At 43.7% G+C, this 24,244-nt stretch overlaps 1 protein-coding gene across 2 annotated transcripts in view; it reads right to left on the reverse strand.

Annotated features, from left to right (window-relative positions):
- ME3 (malic enzyme 3) overlaps positions 1-24,244 on the reverse strand; it is a 378,039-nt gene that overhangs the window by 232,505 nt on the left and 121,290 nt on the right. For both annotated transcript variants that reach the window (XM_010973388.3, XM_045509048.2), the window contains one exon: positions 21,299-21,621. The gene's annotated coding sequence lies outside the window, so the exon portion shown is untranslated. The remainder of the gene's footprint in view (positions 1-21,298; positions 21,622-24,244) is intronic.

Raw genomic sequence — 24,244 nt, forward strand, 5'->3', positions numbered from 1 at the left:
TATGACCTTTGTCCAATCACTTTCTTCCCCTGAGCTTGAATTACTTCACCCGTGAAATAAGTGGGTAGACCTGAATACAAGGATGCCATTGTTTAAAGGATGCCTTTTTTACATCACAAAATTTTGTAAACTATCTCCACATAAGATGGATTTTATGTTGGTTCTTTGAGAAAATACATAACAACTTAAAAACTATCATAAATTCAGTAACATTTGTGGGATGCACTTGTGGTTTATTCATCTCAAGGGGCACATATGTTTGAAAAATAGTATTATACGTGGCTGCCAAGGGTCAGGGGGGTGATGTACTATTTATTTAGAATACAATGTTTGGCGCCCTCTGGATTAGAGGATTATAATCCACAGACACTCAAATATATGTCTCAAGTTGAAAATCATTGACCTAAGTTATCTGTAAGTACCTTCGTCAAAACTAATAATCTATGATTCTAATCAGAGGTCCTATGGCTAATTGGCTAAATGCTGGTTCTTTTGCCTATATTTGAAATCTAAGAAAGAATCCTGGCTGAGCAAGAACTACTTCTTCAGGTAATCCTGGCCAAATTTTTTCTTTTTTTTTAGTGACACTACTCCTTTCCCCATATATCTTCTGTTTTGATCCACTGATTTGCAAGAGAATTGGGGAGTTTACTTGGAGAGGGGGAAAAAATAAAAAAGACTTGACGCCTGTTTACAAGGGAGTTTTAAATACAATACATATTGACTGTCAGATAAGAGCCAGTTTTGCCAAGAACGACTATGAATTCTCCTGAATTGAATCATCCATCAGAGACAGGGGTTTTGCAGGCAGCCAGGCCCAGCACAGCCAGGACTAAAGGGGCACCATGTTTACAGATCTACTCTGTTAGCTGATACTCGACATTGGCCTCCCTCCTCACAAGAGCTGCCGGTAGGGGGAATATATATATATGAATTTCAGTAGGTCTTTTCCTAGACACACCAACTCTATGCACCTGAAGCTGTGGATCTCCGGATGAGGGTGACATGTAACAAGCTTCCTTTCTCTCTTCACGAGGGTGCCAGCAGCATCCGGCCTTGGGTAGCAGCCGCAGTGTTTGGCAAGCAACCACCAGCCCTGATTCCTGGACACGTGCAAGCATCCCTGGGGCTCTTCAGAAATGTTTTGGGGGGTTTCTGTCAAAGACTGGTCTTCCTACCATCAAACAGGTGAAGGTTCCATGCCCTAGAGACCTGGGTACTACTCGTAAATGCGATTACCTTGGTGATGCCTGGGATAGTCAGATCACAGACATGTAAGATTGGGAACACCGTTCATCAAAATGGTAATCTCTGGGTATTGGTTTGTTCTTTGGGGTTTTTTTGGTTTAATGTTTGCTCTCTGTACTGGTAACTAATCTCCAACACAAAAGCCTGGTTCTCATGCCAGCCACTGAGGCAATCACACCCCCCTCCCCATCTCTTTTTGTGTCTCTCGATCTCAGGGTGATGGGAGGTGTATCCAAGTGAACATTCCCTCCGTGGCGCCCCTGCCCTCTGCAGATGGCTTCTGGTTTCCCGGGTAACGGCTGATGTTTAGCTTGAGTTGCAGGAGGGACCCTGGGGACTAATTGCAATGGATTCTACTGGGCTCAGAGGCATTCTCCCTCTCTCTCTGCCAACTGGGGTCCACCCAAGCTTTTGGTGAAGGCAGCTGCAAAATATGTGGTGTGGCTGCACGGAGTATTCTTAAACTTCTACCACGAAGATCTCGAGGAGGCAGTGCAGAACTGTTGAAATAATGAAGAATTTGGAACCTGAAAGATGTGGCTCTGACTCCCAAATCTGACACTGACCAGCTGTGCAGCTTTGCATAAATCACTTAACCTCTCTAAGCCTGTGTCATCACCTATAAACTGGACTTGATAACCTTACCTCACAGTGTTGTTGTGAGGATTAGCAATAGTGTAGCTCAGGCAATAAGTGGTATTAGGGTACCAGAGAGTTGGGCTTATTTCAGGGCCTACATCACATGACTTTGTTCACATTTCTTTATTCCCAGTGTGCCAGGCACCGTCCTGGGCATGTGGTTATAATGATGCATGAAGGTCACCTCCTGTCCTGCCTCCAGTGAACTCAGTCCAGGGACTGTCCAGTCTCCTTCCTGGTGGCACAGATCCTGTTGAACTCTTTCTGCCTCTGGGTGGGGCTCATTCTGGATGCCTCTGACTTGGGTTGTGCTGGGAGTGAAAGTAAAATGGCCCTGGGACGTAAACAACAAATTGGTGTGGGGCTGGGAAGCCAGCAGCAGGAATGTGAAAATAAGTTCTCGGTTGAATAACTGTGGCATATATTCTTGAAATATTCTCCCTCTGTTCTTAGGGTGAGAGGAGCTCTCACCCCAGATTGTGGGGGTGGAAAAATCTGTTCTTCATGAGGGGGAGCAGTCCTTCCAAGCAACCCCATGGTGACAGCCTGTGTGCTGAGAAGCCAAGGCCAGCTTTTCCCAGCTCTGGGAACCAGGCTCCAGGACACTGGAGGGGTTGCCAACAGGAGTGTCAATCAAATGCATGTTCCAATCAAAGGCATGTTTCTCACTATACTCTCCATAAGCAGAAAGGGGATAACCTTCCTATCATGGCCACATTTATTGAACACCTATTCCCCAGACCCTGGGCCAAGACACCACAACATCTATAACCAGTCTTTGTGTTTTAAGCTTTGCTCCCCATCCTTTCACCTTGTATCTTGCTTAATCATTCAGTGAGAAAAGAGATCCCATTGGGCAGGTGCAGCAGTCAGAGTCCGACCAGAAAACAGAACCTCCCTAAGTATTTAAAACAAAGGGAGTCTAATGCCAGGAAATGGCTCTGGAGAAGATGGAAGAGGGGAGAAACCCAAGGCGGTGGTGAGGCAGCCCAGGGGTTAACCTCCACTGCTGGCACCCTCAGCTAAAGGGAGGAAGGGAAGAGCAAAAGGTAGCATTCTCCCAGCCGAGGTGCTGGGCTCCCCCGCTGAACTCAGACCATGGTGGATGTGCCTGCAGGAAGCTGGTGCCAAGGAGAAGCAGCTGCTCTGGAACGCTCACCCCGAGAGGGAGGGAGAAGGAAGACTCCTGCTTCTCGCTTCCTGCCAACTTCTAGCCCCCCACAGCACCTCCCACCTACTGCACCCAGAGGGAAGCCAGCTGACCTGTGACCTGGGGAACGCAGGGTGCAGTCTATGTCATGCAGAGTCAAGCAGGGAAGGAGCACGGAGCACCATCAAGGACTAGCACACCAGGGACAGGAACATTCGCCTTACTTTATTTACTCCCCACTTTCAGGGAGGGATTACAGTTAGCCCATTTTCCTGATGAGGAAGTTGAGATTTAGGAGGATTCAAAAAATGGCCCATGGGCTCCTAGAGCTGAGCTATCTTGGCATTCGAACTAATCTAAGCTCTGTCTGAGATTTAAACTGTCAGACCTTGCTTTCTCTCCTGACAGGAGGGCTGGGTAAGCTTTGATGGAAGTTAGCCAGATCTATCTTTAGATTCAACGAAAGGCTTTTAATTTAATGTTTGAAAACTGCAATTAATGGGAGATACATCTGTTCCAAAGAGGAAACAACTAAATAGGACAAGCCTGTGGCCCGCCCGCTGGAGCTTGACAATCAGTCAGCCTTGGAGAACCACACTGTGGCTCAGTAACGTGGACAGAGCACCACCAGGGTCAGCTCTGTGTCCAGTCAAGGCTGCCTGAGGTCTCGCTGAGTCATAAGAGTCTTTCTGCCAGCGTCCCTGCCCAGTACCATTGCTGCAGAGTTCCCACAGCTGTGTGGATGATTCATGGAGAGCCTGCAGAGAAGGCTACACAGGCCACCACCCCTTCCTCCTGGATCTCTGACCCCTAAATCAGGTCACTTGATGCCCCATCTCACTATCCCCTCAGCATTCTATGCCAGCCTCCATCACAGGATTTGATGCCCTGCTTTGCAACAGTCCATTTTCTCACTGATCTGCCCCAGTGGATTATAAGCTCCACAGGTAAGGCCCTGAGGGCACCCTGTGATCAGGACCACACTGAACACTCAATAGATATACAATCGATATACAATTTGAGGAACAAATGAGGGAAGGGACGTACAGGAACCCAGAATATTCTTAACAATGTGGAAGAATGTGGAAAGAATGTGCAGTCACACGTCCCCCAGGCCTAGAATTCCATCCCAGCTGTGCTGCCCACAAAAGGTGTAACGCTGGGTAGTCACTCGGGCTCTGAACTTCAGTTTTCTCCTCTATAAAATGGGATTACTATTACCTTCCTTTAAGGGTTGTTGTGGCTACTCAAAGAAATAGTCTTGCTCCATGACTGTCATTTCCCTTCTCCCCTGACCATCTGAAAGGAAACTACTCTGTTCCCCTTTAAACTGTTTTTGGGTCACTAACAGAATTAAATATTGGAATAGATGGGCTATGATTTTAAAGCATGGTGATGATATGAACTAAGATTCAGTACATGAAACAAATTATTTTGAGAATTCAAGAGGAAATAAATTTAATGCAGGGAATCATGGAAATAAAAATTGTCAGAATGGCTGGAAAAGTGGGTGCCAAAGGCCCAGCACTGGACTACTGAGTCCGAGGGCATCCAATCCACCAGAGCTGCCATGCTCATGCGAGGAGGCTGCTGCTGCTCCTGCCATTACACATGCTGCCACAACTGCCCAATCATCTTCTGTCTCTATAACCTCAAGCATTAGTTTTCTATTGCTGCAATGACCATTGTACTACAAACCTACATGCATTTATTATCTACAATGACTGTGGCTCTGGAACCCAGGCACAGCTTCCATGGATCCTCTGATTCAGGGTCTATGAAGCTGCCATTATGGTGTCAACTGGGGCTGTAGTCTCATCTGAGTCCTGACTGGGGAAGGATCTGCTTGCAAGCTCACGTGGTTGTTGGTGACACTGTTTCCTGAAGGTCATAAGAGTAAGGGCCTCAGAGGGCTAATCTCTCTCCCCTTGCTCCTTACTATGTGTTTTACATTGATTTTATAACCCATGTGACTTGAAAATCCTAATTTGGTTAGTGAGCCTTTCTGATCCATGACCTCTGGTTGGGAGTACCAGCTTGCCTGGAAGTGACCTTGGCTACCATTGCATCAGGGTAATATGCCACATGACAATTGGTGAGAGATAGGTAAGGATCATGATCCCCTCTTTATAGAGAAGGAAATGAAGAATATAGAGGGTATGTGACTTGTCCAAGGTCACACAGCTATTAAGTAAACTAACCGGAACTAATACACAGGTTTCTCCAACTGTAGCTCTAGTTCTTTTTACTCTAAACAAGAGCCTCATACAAAAAAATATCAGAGGGCATCATTTAAAAAGTGAATTGGATTTTTCCTGTGGGCCTCTAAAGGAAGTTTGCAAAGAAAAATTCCAAGGCCCTTCTGAGCAGTGGTTCCTGAGCAGGACAAGATGTCACTCTAGCAAAGGCCTTATTTTGATGGAGCCACACTCACTTGTCATGCCTGTGCTGGGAAGGTCCTTAAAAGGGGCCTCTTGTTTAGACTTATAGTTGCCCTTCCTCTGTTCCTCACTGGTCTGTAAACACAGCCTCCTTATGGGCAAGGCCCCCAGCCAACAGAAGCATGAAGGCTCTGATGCTATGAGGAATGATGACCAAAAAAAAAAAAAAAAAAAAGAGGCTTGAGCAGAAAGGGTTCACTTGTCTTCACATCCTTCCCAATGCTGGATTCCTTGCCAGATAAAATCACCCTCAGAGATTTGACCTGTCTGTTTGCTCTGGCTCTTTGAACTGTTGACTTTCAGATCAATTCTAGGTTGGCTTGGGTATGATGCTTGCTTTCCCCAAATTAATAGTTAACTTGGATAAGCACTTTTTGGTCTTCCTTCCATCCCTCTCCTTATGTAGGAAAAAAAAAAAAAGATTTTGGGGTTATAACCAAGGCCTTTCTAGAGAGAGAAGTCTCTCAAGTAAGGACCATCTATGTCAACTCCTAAGCTTTTGTGGAAAATTTCAGTCTTCAGAGGAGAAAATGGATAAGTTGTAACGGAACTTTGCAAATAAATTTCAGCAATCATTAGGCACCCTAAATTGTGTAATTTTTCTGCAAATTTGCACTAGCTTTGCTCTTATTTCCATTTCATCGTAGCCATATTACCTTCTTCAATGATCATGAGATCATTAAGTAATAAAAACATCACAATAATTACAACTCACAGAAATGAAAAACTATAGCTAATAACACAGAAAATGGACACAATATAGTCCTGTATTTTTTTAAATTGTGTGTGTGTGTGTGTGTGTTAACATGTGTGCCGGCACATATACAGATAACAAGGAAAAAATTTGGAAGGAGAAATTAACAAAATGCTTAAATGTACTTAGGGAGGAATTATAGGCAATTTGTACTTGATTTTTAAAATAACTCGGTGTATTTCTTAAATTCTTATAATCATCTTTTATTGCTTTTATGATTGATTTTTTTAAAAAGCTTCTCTATTTCCTTTTGAATAGAAATAACAATACTTGACAAAGTCTTTACTGTCATCAAGGAGCTTTTCAAAAGCTAAATAACCTCAGCTGAATTTCATAACAGCCCTGGGCAGTCAGTATCACCTTTATAACCACTTTATAGATGGCTCAGACAGACTGCTATAGCCAAGGTTACACAGCTACTAAACAGCAAAACCGAGAGGCAAAGACAGATATTTTTGATGCCAAAGCCCGTGTACTCTCCGCTGTGCCATGGCTGTTCTCTGCAAGTACTTTCAGCATTGTGTCCCCAGTTTCAATCAACAATTGTTCTCCGACATGGCACTTCAGGGGGTGCAAAGATGAAAATCCTGCCTCTCCAGGAACTCACAGTCCAGAGCAGGGGTCCTCAGCCCCAGCTGCTCACTAGATCCACCCTGGGCCAATACCTCTGGGCCATACCCCATATGGTCTTTAAAACTCCTCAGATGATTCTAAGGGGGGCCAAAGGGAGAACAGCCAAGGGGAGAACAACTAATCTACCAGAGAGCTAGTACATCTGGAAATGAACAGATTCCTCAAGAAACAATGTAGACCCAATTATGACAATTCATTGCCTTGTTTCCAGTAATTGCTTCTTGGCATTTTATGGGTCCTTGGATATGGATCTCTTTGCATGGATATGGTGACAACTTAAGGCTAAATTTAAGACTAAATGCTGTAAACAGCTTTTAGTGTTTATCCTTGAAATTCATTGGAAATAGCTTTTTCATCTTCTTACTGCAGCGTAGTTGGGCAGTACTGTGTAGCAAAGAGAATTCTAGACATGGGTCTCTAAAGACAGATTTAGTCTTGACTTAAGCTATAAAAACGGTGGTTTGGGACAAGTCACTTCTCCTCTCTAGGTCTCAAATTCTCCCTCTGTAAAATAAAAGGGCCTAATTAGATGCTGTCTACTGTCTATCTCAAATTTCCCATCATTCTCTATCACGTAGCCTGAGATTGCTAAAAAAAAAAAAAAAAAAAAGCAGGCAGTCCAAGATAAACAATGAATTTAAAACCTACCTATTTCAGTTATATGTTGCTACACTGCAAATCACCTCAAATGTTAGTGGCTTAAAACAATGAATTATTATTTCTGATTTGGTGGACTGACTAGGAGGTTCTGCTGGTGTTGCCTGGGCTCACGGAGACAGCCGCAGGCAGGGGCAGTCAGCAGCAGTCAGAACATCCAGGAGAGTTTTACTGAGCTGGTAGCGGGTGCTAGCTATGGGCTAGTCAGCCTTTGTTCTGCTCCACAGGACCTCTCATCCTCCAGCAGGAGAGCCTGGACTTTCTCCTAATATGGCAATCTCAGAATTCCAAGACAGTAAGAGTGGAAGCTGCAAAGCCTCCTGAGGTCTAGGCTCTGGCCTCCACAGTGTCACTGCAGCCGTAATCTCTAAATCAAAGGATTAGCCTAGATTCAAAAAAAAAAGGGGTTGGGGTGGAGTAATAGATTCCACCTCTTGATGAGAGACGCAGCTATTGCTGGTTGCAAAAGGGTGTGGACACATGAGGTGTGATTCATGGGTGGCCATTATCATAATGATCCTCCGGTTATTTTTGCCTGGAGGTGCCATATAATGTAGTGGTTCAGGGCACAGCCTTTGCAGTCAAACAATCTGGTTTCAAATCCTGCTGCTTCCACATACTTGTGATAAAGGATAAAAGACTTAAATCTCTCTGTGCCTGCTTCCTCATGGTTAATTTGAGAAGAATAATAACAGTGCTCATCTCATGAGGCGACTGATAAATAAATGTGATTATGTCTGTAAAGCCCCCAACACACAGTAAGTGCATCCTCAAAGCTCTCTGCTTTTACTACGGGTCCTGATTTTCTACAGGAGTTGAGGGAGCTGCTTCATCCCTCAAGTAAAGGCAGCAACCCTTATCCCCTCCTTCCCAACATTACATTAGTTAGACTGGCTGCATCCACTTGTTGCAAACCTGAGGGGTTAAAATTCATTTGGCACTGGTTTTCACTGAGCTCCTTTACATACAGCATCTTTTCCATGAAAGGTCCAGCTCTGGGCACTGATCTTAAAACAAAGAATGTGACTTACGGGTTCAGTGGGAGAAGCGTGCTTCTGACATGAACAGCTCTTGTTCCCTGGCAGCCCCTGGCCCCTGCCTGCTTGGCTGAGCACGATTCCAGGAGAGAAAGCCCCTGGGAACCTCAGCCCCACCTGAACAAAGCGTGCCACCACTTGCTGGTCCCGGCTCCCACTTGAATTCATCTCACTGTAGGCTGAAAGAGCCCTCAGGTCACCAGTGTGGTCCAACCTGCTGCTAAGTGCCTGCTGAGGTGCACAGACTCCCCAAGTCAGGACTTACCTGTGACTCATTCTCTGGGATATATGACCTAAGCTTTCTCCAAAGCAGTTCAACTATACTCAGCAGTCTGACTCGGGGCTTTGGAGTCAGACAGATAGGGGTTCAAATCCCTAAACTGACACCTACTAGCATCATGACTCAGGGTAAGTGGGATGACCTCACTGAGCTGCAGTCGTTTCCTCTGTAAAATCATCTACCTTACAAGGTTGCTGTAAAGATTAGAAACAAGTATATAAAGCACACAGCACAGAGTCTGGATATTAGTAGGATTAAAGTAAATAATTTGTTTAGAGCATCTAAGAGTTCAGGGTACATAGTAGAGCCTCAAAAAAAAAAAAAAAGGTTACTTCCTTTTCAATATCACAGTGAACCTAAGCCTGAAGCTATTCATTCATTTATTAATATATTCAACAAGCCACTGCAAATCCTGCAGAGAATACAAAAGTATATCAAATTCCAAAGTGGAAGCCCCATGAAGGCAGGGATCCTGCCTTTTGTCACTCTTTGTTTAAAACATATCTCGCACAGTGCCTGAAACAGAGTAGGTGTAAAACACGTATTTGTTGAAAGAAAGATAATCTAGTCTCTGCCATTACCGAGTCTGGACTTAAAGAGAACAAGAGGAATATGTATAAATAAATGCAATCCCAAGCTGATTGATTCAAGTGGTCAGAGATGAGCAAGGGTTTTGTAAGAAATTACACCCTGCTGAGAGCTAAGGTAAGGCTTCAGGGAGAGCTGCTTTTACAGTGAGCTTTGAGGAAAGAGATGATTTCAAAGCACAATATGGGAAAGAGGGCTGAGAGCAGAAAGGAGGAACAATGACTGAATCCATGGCTGAAATTTTAGAACTGAAGCTGTAAGCATCTCTCTCTTTATGTATGCTTGTATGTCTGCAATTCAGAAAGTCCTCAGAAAATCTCTCATTATCTAAGTGTGTACTATATTCCTTTCTCGGGGTGGTATTCCAAACTTATATTCTAAAATATCTTAAAGGAGCTCATTGTATTCTAACTGGCTGAGACACAAAAATAAAACAAACAAACAAACAAACAAACAAAAACTCATATATAAATGGAATATTCCTAACACTCCCAGAAATAAAGGAAGTTGAGCCTGAGACTCTGTCAATGTGAAAAAAGAGGTATCCTTAAAGAAATAAACTAAAAAATGGTTTTAAATGTAAGCTCTCAGGATGTGGGTACATCTTTAGTGAATAAAACTAGTTCAATAATTTCAGTTTATTTTTTTTTAAAAGCTCTGTACTTGAGAGACTATTTCTTAGACCCTGCTTTGCTTCATTCAGGGAGTCCATGATCACCTCTAAGCTGTGCAGTGACAAGCAATATTCATTCGTTTTGAACAAAAGGGCAGACTGACAATGCTGAACTTTACCTGAGCCCTGTGCTCTCAAAAAGCAGAGATGGCTAAGAAATTCCCCCACACCTGTGGTCTCTGAAGTCCCTCCACTCTTCTGTGTTCCAGGAAACAGCTGCCAGCACCACTCTCCCATGTACGGAAAGAAGACCCATCTCCATTCTTCTTCACGACTCTTGTAAGACTGTGAATGACCCCTTGTTTACCTGCCTTTATTAAAATCCCAGGCCTCCTCCCCTTTCTTTGAGCACTTCCTCATTAATGGATATTCTCCCTACTGCAATAGCTTGAATAAAGTCACCTTCTTACTTGATGTCTGTTTTATCTGTTACACTCTCCAATTTAAAAAATAAATAAAGATATGGCAGGCCTTTTTCCTGCCTTTGGAGCAGCTGTGTGAGGAGGTGATGTCTGAGACAGCGACAGCCATCTCCAACCACGGAACAAGCCTGAGGATGGTGGTCCACATGCTGAGGGTGGCACGGGGAGATGTGGAAAGTGACTGCTCCTCGATGACACGGTTATGTTGCTGAAATAGTCAATCCTCTTACTTCCCTTCACTTCTGGACTTCTTGTTATGGGAACTAATACAGAACCTTTAAATGCTTTAAGTTATTTTCTGTTGGACATCCTGTTTTGAAGCCCTAAACACCCCAGTAGGATGCTTATAGGCTTCAGGAGAAAAGAAAACTTGTGCCCAGAAATCTGGAAAGATGTTCGAGAAGAAATGGTTGCCTCTTATGTGTGGGCCAGTAGGGCTTCAGAGACGCGGTTTCCCGTGTCCCTGTGTGGCCCTGGAGTTGTAGAATCATTCCTGAGAGGCCAAGACTACCACAGACTCAAAAGAAGCTTTCAGATGTGAATGAAGAATGATTCAAAGGCAATTTGTGTGGATAGATGATTGAGGACCCAAAGGGCTGCTGGACATCTCAGCAGAAGCCAGCACAGACACATCACCTCGCAGATCAAACGCACTCTGCCCCTCCCCTAGCACGCAGAAACATCTTCAGGGGAAAGTGGGCATGCTCAAACGGACTGAGATTAATTTTGTACCACCAGGTAGACTGAGAGCTCAGAATAGAAATGCCATACAATTATAGAAGAGAAAGTTATCTTATAGATGATTTGAACTCATTATAAATGTGTAGGTCATTACCCTTCAGATAGATTCACAAATAAAACCCCATACAAATCTAAATCTTACAGTGATCAAGGCCAGGAGAGAGAAGTGACGCAGTAATTAGTGGGCAGAGTGAGAACAGAATTGTCTGGGCTTGAAACTCCAATGACCGACCGCACTTCCGTCTCCCCTCCCTGCATTAGGGAAAGAAAGTTATTGCCGGAACCACTTGCCCACTGCTGTTGCTGTTGCCACCGTGCACCTGGGCTGGCAGAGTTCTGATGGCTACAGCTGGTGTGGGCCCTGATCCTGGTGATCGGTGGCCAGCCCTGGCCTTCACCCGTAATGGCAATGTGACCTGTCGTATCAGTTTTCTGGCTGGGAAACAGAGGAGTGAAACAGGGCTGTACTAGTATAATGTTTTTCATGAAATATGGGAATGAAACAAGAATTTGAGAAAGGTCAAGTCGCTTATGGCTAATTTGCTGTATATGAGCCCAAATTGCCTCAGAGTGAAACCTTGTTTCTTTCTATATCTTCAAACTTATCTGTTTCCTTCTTTTTTCAGAAAATACTTTTGGATGTGTTCTTAGAAGCTCAAAAGGGTCATCTGCAATGTAATTTCCATCCTCCACTCCCATTCCCTTCTGTCTGAGGGACCTGGAGCAGGTGAGGGATGGGGGCACAATCAGGTGTAGGTCAAATTTATGCACAAAATTCCTGCCACCAGCTCTTCAGGCTGTGCTCCTGGACTCGGTACCAAGGATTATTCCTGGGGTCAGAAAAACTCCAGTAGATTCATCTGCTTACATATGACTCCCAGGGGTCTTGTATACATGGTCTGGGGCCAGAGCAAGACCCATGCCATTCAGCACTAACAGAGACACAAGAGACACTGCCCCTCCCTCCTCCTCCTCTCCCCGCAACAACCCCACTCCCTGCTCCACTTGAAAGAAAACACATACCAGATGAGCAGGGTATAAAAAGAGATCTTAGCTAATAAGAGAAGGTAACCGAGCTTCATACCATTTAAAGAATGTCTACAGACAGCCTGACAAAAAAAGAAACAAAAAAAGGCCAGAAAAGGTGCCCTAATGGGTTCTACTTTCTGCGTGGCGGCCTGTCGGAGAGAAGGAAGGAGAGCGCAACCTTCCTCACTCAGCCTAACCCACAGACTTGGGGATAAAACAAAGGTGCCTCATCAGACCACTTTGCAGACCAGTAAGATGCAAAATTCTTTTCTGAAGAGGTCCCTTAGACATAGAGTCCATACCAAAAGTACCCACTACTCAGACCCCTCATCACCCTTTCCCAGGAGTCTCTGGTCTCACTACCAAAGGTATTTCAAAAGTATCCTGAGCCACATGCAATCTCCAGACTCCTGAGGCGAGGGCTTTGAAGATGATCATCTAGAGGGGTGGCCTTCACACTGAACTCCTTCAATCTCTAGAGTTCCCAGGAGGAAACTTGGAGTCTTGGCATGAGTGGTGGCGGTGAGGTGGAGCAAAAGGGATGGGCTCTTGACCCTCAGTTGCCCTTCAACCAGAACAATTTAATTTTATCTGTATTACATTTTGGCCTCGCAAGTAAAATTTTACTCAGGAAAGGATTCCAGTTTAGAAACAATTCTTTTGAAACCTCTGAGCTAGAGAATGCATCTCAACATCCCTCTCCCATCCCCAAGCCTGGGGAGACCTTGAGGGAGGGGGAACATGGTTATGGGTGGAAATGGGTGTTGGGTACACAAGTCTCAGAAACCTCACTGGCAGGTAGCCTGACCCAGCTGTAGCAACTATATACTGATAAAGAAATTTACTGTTACATGTCCCCACCACCACCAATAAAACTCAGATCATCCAAAATTTGGCCTGGAAGGACAACCTCCAGGTGGAGGATGGGAGTTGGACCTAGAAACTCTTCTTCTGTCCTTCTGGGTTCTGAGCACTCTCTTCCTCTTTGGATTTTCTCAGTTTGCTCACTGCTTCCACTCCTCAACGGCTCCTCATTGCCCTGGGCAAGAAAGGTGCTGCTCCCTCAACGTCCTTCTATCTTTCCTCAAACCTCTTTCTGTTTTCCCCTTAAAATGGCAGCAAGCCACTGTCACAGATTCTTCAGCTATGACTGGGACTTTCGAAAACAAGTGAATGTTAGAGAAGAACAAAAGGGAAAAACATAGTATATAAATCATTTAAATGATGCAACTTCCAAAGCACAGGTTCTGATTTCATTTGAATTGAATTGTTCTCAGGGATTTTACCTCTTCCCATTTCATACAGGCTCCAAGACTGGCAATGAGAAGGGCTGACGTCACTTTCCAGAGCCTCAGCTTAAGCCCTCACTTCAAAGCTCCCACCCTGTTGCCCATGGGTGATGCCCTATTGACAGCCACCACCTAGGATCTTCTCTTAAACATTGTGTCTCTCCATTGACATCTTGATTCTTTCTGTTGACAAGATCAAAAGAGAGTCTCCTCACCTACCTATCTAAGCTTGATCCTGACACACTTCCCTCCCACTCACCCCACCCACCCTCCTCCCCGGGATGATTTCAGTCTTCAACGGAGACTGCCCACTACAAACACTGGTATAGCTTTACCCTTTTGGATCAAAGTCTACTGTTATCTTAATCCTTTTATGTACCAGAATTCCTCTTACAAAGAACACTGTATTTTGGCCCAAAGGTTGTGGGATATGCGGTGAAAAACCTTTTATAAATGTTTGGGGCTTTAAGTTTTTCTTAATCTCTAGGCCTCAGTTTGTTCCTGGGCCTGAGTAACAGATGTACTTTTCAATAACAAAAAAAAAGAAGTTCTAATAGGTAATCCAGGAAATGAGGAAAAGTGCATTAGGCTGGATACTGTGTGAAGGAGGAATTTGGGGAGAACAAGAATGTCTAAAAGTGGACTTTGGTGTAACTGCTGTAAATTCTTCCTCTAGCTCCTCTAAGAAATCTTTAGTAAAATCTACAATGCTCGTTTGCATTTTGTGTGAGTGAATTCTTTTGGACATTGACTTTTGTGCCTGGTTGGGGTCATCCTTGGTGCAACACAAAGGCAGAGCTGGAGGAAAACAAAATCTAGAGACAAATGGGCCATGAGAGAATAAGTCCTTGGGGAACAAGAGTGGCGAGACACAGGCTTTGAAATTGGAGCTGGGAGGTGAGTTTAGCTGGATCTTGTGGGTCAAGGAGCCCCTACTTGGCTTCAGAGCTACAGTATGAAAAAATTAGCATTATGATCCTTCTCTGGATCCCCATTATCTACAGTCCATACTCCTTCGTGGGAAAGTGGCCACTCCTCCAAATATCTTTCTTTCTCCCGACATCTTTCCGTCTTCCTTCGAAAATGGCCAGAAATCTCGTCCATAGATTTTTTTTTTAATCTAAGACTGAAATTTTCAAAACGACTAAATATTAGAGGACTATTAATCAGTTAGGTGATGCAGTTCCCAGACCACAAGGCTCTAAGTCTTTGTATGGATGACACACAAAGCCTATTAAAATCTGGCCTCCCCAACTCTCCAGCGTCATCTCTCCAGCATTCTTACTTGTCACCGACACTGCAGTATTACCACCTTGAAGAAGTCTAAATGACCACGCTCTCACTCCATCAGGTAGAACTGACCACTTTTCACTTCATGTCTCATTGAGGCACAGCATTCCAAAACACTTTGTGTAAAGTACATATTCATATGTTTTCCCTTCTAATAGATTGTGAGCTTCTAACCCCAGAACCTAACAAGCGCTTGTAAAGAAGTAGAATTTCAATAAATGTTTGTTGAATTAAAACGATTCCAAAGCAGGATGTAGAAACAGAAAGCAAGCAGATAGACTTAGGTTGGAATGATAATTCTGCCACTTACCAGCTGGATGACTTTGGATAGCTTCCGAATCTTTCTGAGTGTCGACTGCCTCATCCATTAACAACAGCTACTTTGCAGAGAATAGAGACGTGTAAAGTGTGTGACGTACCTGGCCCACAGTAGGTGTATAGTAAGTGGACACTATCAGTCAGTAGGCTGGTGGTTTTCAAGACATTTTTTTCTATCAGTGTAGGTCCCTTCACTTTTGTAGAATAGCAAATCTAGCTTCTTTGTACAAACCTAGAGCTTATCCAAAGATTTTATCCTTTTATCTCATAGTTCTTAGAAATTCAATGGGTATACATTGTCTGTTTTCCTATGCCTTTTTGCTCAAGCAGCATACGTGGCAATACTGACTTTTTCTTTCTTAGATTCGGTTTTTTAAAAAGTACAATTTTCTTAAGAAGGGAAGGGAAGGGATCAAAAAAAATTTTTTTTTCCCTAAAGCTTTCCTTAAGGTCAGGGGCTTTATCTATGAAAAAGTAGTAAATAGTTAATTGTAACCTATGTGAAGCAGTAGCCAGCCTTAAAATAGTCCTTTCTGGCCAAGGGTTAGAACAATGGGTACTAGCATAATTGTTTGAGCTGTTTTTAGTGTCTCTTAATCAAAATTACTAGATGACAGAATTCAAGAACTTGTTACATGTTATTACTCGGTGCACATTTAAAAGTAAAGACTCTCTGTCATGCAAAGAAAAACAAAACAAAAAACCAAACCTGAGTAAGAGCAGAGTCGCTCAAACTTAGGGGTACAGCCTCAGAGCTGTACCTGCTTGCCTACTTCCCCATATTGACACAGCTCACTCTCCACTCCAGAAGAACCAGGGCTCCCAGCGTCTGGAGTAAAATCTACTGCCTTAGACCAGTGTGGACAACTGGTATGTGAAGTAGTATGTGAAATTATTTTAAGTGGCTTAAAGATATGGCATTAAATAACACTGATACCTTTAGTTAAAAAGTTACTCCCTGTTCAGTTAAAAAAAGTTTTTTTTTCTGATTCCTTAGGGGAAAAGTCTCAGTTTGGGGATAATATGTTTTTTTTAACTCCTCTGTTACTTCTCCTAAGAATCCAGTATTCAAAGATAGCAGACTGCAGGCTCAGAACCTTCAAGTCAACAGTACCTAGCTAGAATTTAACACTACGGATTTGTTCAGTTACTGTCTCTACCCGTATCGTGCTCTTTAAGTTTGGGGAAAATTATTTGACAACAAACTTCACTGTCTTTACTTATAAAGAAAGAAGGCTCCCTTCATTTGGGAGGATTAACGTGTCCATTCTAAATATATTCACTGAGAGATTTCTATGTGCCAGGTATCCTGATGAAATACATTGGTAGACCAGACAAATGAGATCTTTGCCTTCATGGATCTGCTAATCATTAAAGAAAGCATTCTTTAATACAGTATGGCAGGTGTTACTAGAGGCACGCAGGATGCTTGGGAAACACTTAAGAAGGACACCTAACTTGGACTTGGGGATGGGGGTAGTCAAAGAAGATTTCTTGGAAAAAACGGCAGCCCAGCTGATTTCTGAAGACCTATTTAGTCAAGAAAGAGGGGAGGGAACAGCATGCACAAAGGTCTAGAGGCAAGGGGCACTGAAATAAAATATATTGAATCCTTAGTATAATGTCTGAAATATAGACATTATTCAAAAAAGCAGCAGCCTTTAGAACTGTTATAGTGTCCTTGGCCTCAAGAATATTAGATTTATCTCTGTATCCTCAGCATGAAAGCAGTTTCTGCCACAGAGTGGATGCCCAGTGTTTTACAGTGAATGACTGAATAAACAAATAAATGAGTAAATAAATGAATCGAGTAATAATTGTTAATTATTTCTATATGCTCCTAGCTACCAGTCCTTATCAGGAGCCATATTCTTACTCAGCCGTTGCCTGAAATAGTCTGATGGGCAACACTGTAGAGAGAGTTATTCTGCAGCCTGGTTCTGACTTGGGACTTGGGAAATTTTTGCTAGGTTCAGCTGGTATCACATGGCCTCCCTCACCTCTAACCCAGGAGGGGCTGTGCTTTTTCCTCCTTATGACACTGATGCTACAAACTGAGGCCCACATAGCTGCTCTTATTTGAAAGGCATTTCTGTCTGAATGGTGTCTGTCATTTCACAGAGCTAGGCAATTTGTTATATTGCAAAAACAACATGGCTGCTTTATCTTCTGGGACCATCCCCAACTGTGGCTCATGGACCAACAGAGCAGCTTAGCAGGTGAGAGGGCATTAAAAAGAACAAGTTAAGGAAAGTCAGGCTAACAATAATAGTAAGGATTAACATTTGTTGACCACTTTCTATTTGACAGGCATTGTGTGTACTAAGTGCTCCATATGCATCACCTCATTTACTCTTCCCAGGGACCCTTAGAGATGGATACTGATATGATCCACATTTCACAGATAGGAAAACTGGGGCTTGAAGAGTGATGTAATGTTTTTCAGTTAGGAGTAGCTGGGATCAAACCCTGTCAGTGTTAACAGAAGAGCTGGTACTCTTAACCTCTTAACCACAGTAACACAAGCAAAAAAAAAAAAAAAAAGCTTGCACATGCCAGCCACACCTGGGAACAAACTCAGGGACATGCCAAACTTTGTTATCATTGACTCTGAGAACCTATTAGGGCACCGAATAAAAATTTATTTAAGAAAATATTTTTAAAAAATAGATTTATGAAGAGCTAGCCACCCGACCAATCCCAGTAATGGAATCATTTTTTTCTATTTTGAACCACATCACTTCACATTGCACTTTATTAGTTTAATCTTTCTTAATTTGCAGTCGCTGCAGCAAAAGTGTCAGTCTCTGATAGCAGAGACAGAGTTTAGAGTTATTTCTGCCTCTGGAATTATAACGTGGCCCTTGAATTCTCAATTTTTCCGTATTTTGAAGAATTAGCTCCTTCTTTCCAAATCTCAACACCAGATGCTGGAAAGCAATGTAGCAGCTACTAAGAAAACCTTCTTTAGACATCTGCCTTCAAGTCCCCGTAGATGGCTGGCCTTCAGACCCATCACTACCCCCACCCAGGGCTTTGCCCCTTTGAGGTTAGTTACGCCCTGAACACGTTCCCTCAAGATTCACCTTGAACAGGGTTAATGTCCACCATTTGTTGAGGGCCTTTATTGGCCAGGCCCCAAGCAGTGCACTTCCCCTGCAGGACTTCATGTACTTTCTGTGGCCCACACAAGTCCTGTGCTCCGCCCCACCAGCCCTTTCATGTGACCTCCTCTTTCTAACTCTACCATTTTCCTCACTTTCGCTTTCAGCAGATCACCATGCTGCATACTTCTTACAGGAAAGGGAGGCAATTAGACCAGATCAGCTCTCCTTCCTCCTAATAAAGGGAGCTACACCTGCATGCACGCCCTCACCCCTCTTTGAAACTCAAAGAGGATCCCTCCTCCTACCCAAACCCATCCCCTCTCAACTCAAGGGCTCCATGCCTTTCATTATCTTTTCTTTCTTAAAATTTCAACCTCTCCCTCACCTCCCTGACAGTCTCTGGGTTAGACTCTTTCCCTTCCTTAAACACATACAGCCTCTCTTGAAATTCTGATCCATTCCTGCTTTTACCTCTCTTTCCTTTTCGACTGAGCCAAACATCTCAGTTTCTCTTTTTACTTTCTCTCCTACCTTCCAGTCCTCTGTGATCTGTTTTCAATTCCCCCTGCCCCATCAAAAGTTATTTGGCAAAGGGATCTCCTAATCATCAAGTCTGTTGGTGAAATTTTTGAAAATATCTCATTGAGCATCTTTAAGATACCTGACACTGTCAATCATTTTTCCTTCTAATAACCTCTCGGCTAACCTGACTTAGGAGACTGCTCTCTCTCCTTTCTCTTTATTTCTCTGATCCTACTGTCTCAAGCTCCTTCAGAGGCTCCTTTTCCTCTGCTCCTGGGTGAGGGCCTGACCCACCTCCCTAGCCCCATCTCCCACCATGCCTTCTCTCTTATTTGACCCTGTAAAGACTCAATTCTTTGGTATATTTTTACAATGAATACTATTCAGCCATAAAAAATAGTAATACAGTGCCATCTGCAGCAACATGGATGGACCTGGAGATTGTCCATGAGTGAAGTAAGCCAGAAAGAGAAAGAAAAATACCACATGATTTCGCTTACATGTGGAATCTAAAAAAGACAAATGAACTTATTTACAGAACAGAAACAGACTCACAGACATAGAAAACAAACTCATGGTTACCTCCGGGGAAGGGGGTGGGAAGGGATAAACTGGGAGTTCGAGATTTGCAGATACCGTAATGATAGCGCGGGGAACTATATTCAATATCTTGTAGTAACATACGGTGAAAAGAATATGAAAGCGAATATATGTATGTTCATGTATGGCTGAAGCACTGTGCTGTACACCAGACACTGACACAACATTGTAAACTGACTGCACTTCAATAAAAATATATATATAACAACAACAACAACAAAAGACTCAGTTGCGTGTAGTCATCTACGCACAGCACACAGCCTCAGGGCTCCATGCCTTTGCTCGTGCAGTCCTCCCTTTCCAGGATGCTCTTCCCCTCACCTTGCCTGGCTAACTCTTACTCATCCTGTAAAGGTCTGCTTGGACTGTACCTCTGTTTGGAAACCACCCTATTCCCTCTCTCCTTCTCTCCGAGTACGCACCCCATCCTGTGCTCCTAACAGATCATCAGCACCATTTGTTTACGTCCTTTGTCACATTCTCTTATGGTTTTTGTTTTGTTTTGGCCTCTCAAATACTCTCCATGGAGAGCTCCTGGATTCACCTCTGTGAGGCCTGACAGTGGCACACGCAGCACAGGGCAGAGCAGTGCAGTGGGTTCCTAGTCAATTAACTGAATTAGGAAGCTCAGCTGGAGCCCCCGGGGTCCAATGGGGAGCCCTGGACCCATAATCCGAAGTCTCCATGCAGCCAGGCACTCTGTTTTTCCTCTGCTGGCTTTGCTCTCTGTTCCCAGGTTGCTCGTGTCACAGGAAAAAGTCAGGCAACCACTATGATTAGCATGACCCAAACCCCCTCATCTAATCTCTCTGGGGCCTCAGTAACACTCAGAATGTCTCACTGATCCTGGCTGACTCCCTATCACATTCCTCAAAGCACATTTTCCAACTGTTCCCATTTTTCTTAAGCCCCCAACCCCTTGCCCACAGCTCCCTCTTTGCTCAGAAGACTGAGGTCCTTGACTTCCTTCCCCTCCCGTTAAAAACCCCCCGGTCTCCTCCCAGCCTTTCCTCTCTCCTCCCTGACCCTAAAGGGAGGCCCACGCCTCTGCCTTGAGAACGTACCCCTCCCCCACCAGTCCTGGAGATCTGACTCCCAGAATCTTCCCTTGGTTCCCACACCTCCTTCTTCGACTCCCCCAGGCCATCACTTCAGCTCATAAAGAGGGTCCAGTGTCCCCCAAGCAAATAAATGCATACGTGGATAAACAACTTTTCTTTCAACATGCTTCCTTCTCAAAATACCATCCCATATTTCTCTTTAATGGCTGCTTCCTCGCCACCTCTTGGGCTGAGAGTTTTGAGTTATATAAGTAGTCTGTGTTCATGGTAAAAATGTTAGAAACTGCACATAAGCAAAAAGGAAAAAGAAAACCTATTATCACAATTCCTCTGAAACAACTCTGTTATCACCTTGGAGTACATCTTCCAAACCACGTTCCATGCATATATGTATATAAATAAACAGATTTTAAAGTAAAGATAAAATCATGTTCTACGTGTTGTGTTCTTATTTCACAGTGTACTTGGAGCAGCTTTCCACTGGGCCAAACCAGATAAACCAGGATCATTTCTCATCTCAAGATTCTAACCTTATCCCCACACGCAAAGTTCTCTTTGCTACGTAAGGTAACATATTTGCAGGCTCCAGGGATCAGTGCGTGCTTCTTGGAGGAAGGGGGCCTTATTCTGCCCACTCCAAGTAGTCAGTAGCCCAGAGAAGCAAGAGGGGTCAGAATGATAGGTGCAGGGATTCCAGGCACAGGGAACAGTGGAGTTCTGACGAGACCTCAGTCCTTCCCATCCCCCAAGGCCCCCATGCCCATAAATATAAATTTACACTGTCTTTTTAAAACCACAAGTTTGCAGTTATGACAGTACCTCACGTTTGGTCAACTCCATCTTCTTTCCTTTTGGAAGACGCCTTTCCCCCACACCATGTGATTCTGCTGGGTTTGTCAAGGAGGCTACACGTGCTCCAGGCTGACCAATCACAGTACTCCACACCTTTGTGCAGCGCAGTCGAAGGATGGGCGAGCACCGCAAACAGGACCACTACGATCGTCGCGGGGAGGGGCCTGTCTGGATGCTGAGACCAGGAAGTCCTCTCTCGTGTGGAGACTATCAGCTCTAAAAATTCTGGAACCACAGAGGGACCATCCTTCCCATCATGCGGACAGATCCTGTCTGAAAACGAGACCATCCTAGAGGAGAGGAGAGACACATGGGGAGAAAGAGAGAGAGAGAGACTGAGATCTCAGGATCAGAGGACATCATCTGAGCGTTTGGTTCTAGATCTGCCTAAAGCCAGACAAGTTCTGGACTCTTCAATCGTATTAGCCAATACATTCCTTTTATCTTTCTTTGCTTGAACTTTGAACTAGTTTGATTCAGGTTTCTGTTACTTAAAATGAAGAGTCCTTACTAACATAACATTATTCCATAATATGAATGCATTAAAATCAAGTTAACCAAATTTCTGAATATTTGGCCTTCAGCTGGTTTCCAATTTGTACTAGTACTATTTTAATAAGACCATAGTAAATATCCTTGTTCACATAGCCCTAAGCATATGACTGGTTATTTAGAATACGTTCAAGGAAATATGTTTGGAATACATTCTAATGTGTTCTTTAGAATATATTCAAAGAAACCGATCAACTTAACCTACTGCCATCTGGCTACAGCCTCACAGCTCTGCTTAAAATGCCCTCTCCTAAGCCATCAAACATCTAACTGCCTTTTCCAATAACCCTGTTCTTCATCCTCAGCCTATTCAGCCTTTTCTTACTCTTTCTACCTATAAAATCTCCTTAGACTTAGACTCTCTCCTTGGCTTCTTTTCTTACTTCCAGGACTGAATTTAAATGCCAATTCAGAAAAATTGGTAGGACAGCTGGGAGTACTGCGTCGAGACGGTTTTTGGTTTTCTTGTTTGTTTTGGTCAGGAAGAGGTAATATATTTCATTTATAATGGAAAATAACATGAAAATGAGTGGAAGCATCTTTTAGGAAAATCATTTGAATTCTTGTGAATATTGATGGAGGTACATTTAGTCCCAAAAGAGTGTTTTCTTTTTTCCAATTTTACTGAGAAATAGTTGACATATATCACTGAGTAAGATTAAGGCGCACAGCATGATGGTTTGATTTACATATATTGTGAAATGATTACCAAGATAAGTTCAGCTAACCACAACCCAGCTCAGCAGGAGAATGTGTGATCAATTAGCTATGCTTACCAATGCACTAAGGTACTGGGGGACAGGGAGCCGGGGGGAGGGGGAGGGCTGAAGTGGGAAGTGGTGAAGACTGTAGCAAGAGTCAAGCATTTGCAGTTGCTTCAGCCAGAGGTTCTTGACCCGGGGGAAATAGATCAGGAGGTTCCCTGGGGGTTCTCAAGTGACCCAGGAGCTTCATGAATCTTCTGCAGTTGTATGGAAATATTTATCTGATTGTGCATTTTTCGGGGAAGAAAAAAATCATTGCTTTTGTCAAATTTTTAAAGCAATCTAAGATCCCCCAAAAGATTAAGAGCCATTTCTGTGGACAGTCTCCTGACCTATGTTTTCCTCAACTGACCTTGTGGAGCTCACGGTTTGGAGAAAGAGAAAGTTAAGTAACCCAGTAATTATCGACCACCCTGACAAACGTGATGACTTCATGAAGATATTGGAGGTCCCTGAGAGATTCTTCAGGGAGAAACACAGCAGCTGCTTAACACTGCCCTTTGGGACATTCCAGAATAACTTGACTGAGCAGGGAGGGTGGACAGGCAAGTTATGAGGAGGTGCAGCTGCTCTTTGTGACACACATTCATCCTTTCTCTAATCTGTTCTCCCAACCCTCTCCCTTGCTCTTCGCCTCAGCTTCTCCCCAAACTACTCCCGGAAGCCAGCTCAGTGCATGACCAAGGCCTCCCTCCAGCTGTGCCCCCAAAGTATAGAATTTGTGACATCTGGAAATTTGCACATTTGGGAAACAGTGCTCAGGCCAGCTAGCACATTTCATTTTCAGTATGATTTCCTCTCTGCCCTTTCTGTCTGTTGCAGGCCTCTTAAATCACGGTGGCTCTGTCCAGACCTCCTTATCTTAGTGACTATCTCTGTTCTGCATTCCTTGCTTTTCCCCCACCCCAAGTTTAATGGAAAATGTTTCCTGTCAACATTTCTCCTGTCCGTTCTGGTGATTGTAACTCCAGCCATTTTGTTATCTTCAGTGAATTTCATTAAAAAAGGATGAGGATCCCATGTTCCAAGATCACTAGTTTAGATATTAAATGAATCAAAATTGACCCTCAGGCTTCCTCACATCCTCTGGAGGCCTCCCAGAATCCAGCCTAGTAACTGTTTTTATTTTTATGCAGTCCATGGTCACAATTTCACACTGTGCCTTAAGAGACCACAATGGATTCCTTCCAAGATTATAATTTCTTGAGACCAATTCAATGTCCCACTAAAATTTTAATCTGCCTCTTGTTACCCATGAATATTTATAACCCATCCTTTCCAAAGACCATTTGATCTTCCGCAGAGAATTTATAGTTTAGATATTTTCTCCCCACATGGTTACACGGAGCACTGCCGCACACAGAAAAGGTCTATGTGTCTCAAGACCCTACAACTTGATGCCTTTTCCTTCTAGACATTTGTCCTCTACAGAGACATGAGCTCTGAACTCAGACGACCTACACTCAAATTCTGCCTCTTATACTTCCTAACCGCGTGACTTTGGGCAAGGTGATCAGCATCACTGAGTCTCCGATTCCTCTCTCACAGAGTGACTGACAACAATTGCATAGAGCTATTGAGGTAACTCAATGAGATA

The sequence above is a fragment of the Camelus bactrianus genome, chromosome 10 (assembly GCF_048773025.1).
Source record: "Camelus bactrianus isolate YW-2024 breed Bactrian camel chromosome 10, ASM4877302v1, whole genome shotgun sequence".
Lineage (NCBI taxonomy): Eukaryota > Metazoa > Chordata > Mammalia > Artiodactyla > Camelidae > Camelus > Camelus bactrianus.